The sequence below is a fragment of the Palaemon carinicauda genome, chromosome 20, assembly GCF_036898095.1.
Source record: "Palaemon carinicauda isolate YSFRI2023 chromosome 20, ASM3689809v2, whole genome shotgun sequence".
Lineage (NCBI taxonomy): Eukaryota > Metazoa > Arthropoda > Malacostraca > Decapoda > Palaemonidae > Palaemon > Palaemon carinicauda.
In genome coordinates, this window is record NC_090744.1 from 9,905,378 (window position 1) to 9,907,720 (window position 2,343).

Consider the following 2,343-nt stretch of genomic DNA (forward strand, 5'->3'; position numbering starts at 1 on the left):
TATTTCTAACCACCATCAATATGGAAATGGGAATCAGCTATGCCTTTCTCAAAGGGAGAGCACCAGGCCTGAAGCAGTCGATCTCAGTGTCTGTAACTCCGAATGCCCAACAAGTAATTAGATCAAGGCCCCCTTCTGTTCTGTAACTTCTCTATGCCAAATCGAGGATCTCCTCTGTTCCTGTGTCTTCGAGGCTACTGTATATTTTGAGAAACTGACCAAACTCTCTGAGAACCAGATTATTGAACTTAATTGGAAACAAGTACCCAAACAATGAGTTCACTGATCTCTGTTCATTTTCAGTTATCTTCGTTCTTATCTTTCAGTATCGTTTGTTTCATATTCTATTTTCATTCAAGCCTACTAAGTGGATGCTGTTGTCATTACAGTAATTGCTGAGTTGGGTATTGAAGTTTCGAATTGGATTTGGTTATTTATGCCACCGATGATTGATACCATAATTAGGCTTTTCATTAATAGTGAATATATCCCTTTTGATTATATGATTCCATTGAATCTGTTCTTTTATTAATCAATGGATGATTCATTCTATTGATATGGGCCAGAAGGTCCGACACTGATGCCAGGGATGCAATCCAACGTTGGGAAAATAGGATACAAGAGAGGAAGGGACAAGGACAACGTTGATACAGTAGAAGGCTGATTAATTACTGGGACATCTTCAAAGGTACGACACCGAGAAAGGAATTTCATATTTAGATCGAAGGTTTAAATACACTGAGGTAATAAAGAAAAATATCTTTTTCTTGAATATTCATTGAGTGAAGAAATCAGTTTAAAGGTTTAAAAGTTTAAAGTCACATATTCTATCTAATTTCTTTTCCTCTTGTTTTGTTAATTTTTTTTCTAGTCTATATAGGAAATTTTAGTTTGGGTGTTGTTGTGGCTCTTAAAATATTTTATTTCTCCTTGTTTCCTTCCCTTACTGGGCTATTTTCCCTATTGAAACACTTGGGCTTCGAGCATCTTGCTTTTCCAACTTGGGATGTAGCTTAGCTAGTAATAATAATAATAATAATAATAATAATAATAATAATAATAATAATAATAATAATAATAATAATGACTGGGAAAGGCAAGCTCCACCCAAGCTAGGACCAAGAAGGGCTAGGTAATGAATGCTGATAGCTCAGCATATAGACCTATAGACTCCTCTAAATCCCGCATCTTTAGCTCACAAGGATGATGAAGTTGTAGCAACTAAAGGAACTAACAAGTTTGAGTGGGACTGGAACCCTAGTCTGGCGATCACCAGGCAAGGACGCTACCACCATCTACCACAAGGTACATTACAATAGCTAAAATCAGGTCAAATGAAATATGGAGAATAATTTAAGAAATATTAGAGATTTTTCAATATTAATTGCCATTATGAAAAAGGGAGATGGTGTGGTAGTGAATATAGTTTTCCGGATATCGAACAAATGGATACTTTTAAGAAGTTAGAATTTATATACCATGCTATAAAAGAAGGAAAAATTACTTTTTTATTTAACTTTTGGTAAATAGGCGTTTTAATCATCGCTACAGGGTTAAAAGTGATCTTCGAAAATACAGATATATCCATTTTGTGAAAACAAAACAGACATACAATAGGACTAATAAAATAAAACTTACATGCCATGCATTAAATGATTTTTATTCAAGAAAAATAGTTCTTAATAAACTTGTGTTATTTTGACGTTTTAATCATAGCCACAAAGAGTAATCTCTGGAAATGCAGATTTAGTCATTCTGTGAAAAAAAGAGATATGTAGCAAGACTAAAAAATTTGAAATTACATACCATGCTTTTAAGGTTTTTTTTCATTCAAGATTTTTTCAGATAACTTTCGGTATATGAACGTTATAATCATAGTTAAAAATGTTTAAAGCAATCTTCGAAAATGCAGATCTAGCTATTCTGAGAAAAAAAAGACATGCAACAGGACTAGAATAAAAAGAGAGCAGAAGAGAATTTCTTTTCCAATTTCCCAACGAGCGTCCGCTGTTACTCTCCATTTCTTACCACTCTTGCTTGTAACAATTCCATAGAGGAGGAATGATTATCCAGCTCCGAACCTCCGAAAAAGGTTGAGGAATGCGCAGGGTTCAATGTTAAAACGTTACCTGGAGTTTACAGCTTTGTTTTTCTATTCAATTGGTAAACATCTATTATCCCCGCTATTTCATTTGGAAGCTTAATGGTACACTGAAGTCTTGGTTCGTATAACAACACTCTAGTTTCTGGTCTTCATTTAACTAAAATTCCTCTTGTTTCAATTATTATAGATAATATTATTCCTATGGCTTTTGAAAACTCTTGTTGGTAAAATAAAATCAT

General features: G+C 33.8%; 1 pseudogene; it reads right to left on the reverse strand.

Moving 5' to 3' along the window:
- Window positions 1-2,343, reverse strand: part of LOC137614506 (nephrin-like) — a 261,564-nt pseudogene that overhangs the window by 162,794 nt on the left and 96,427 nt on the right.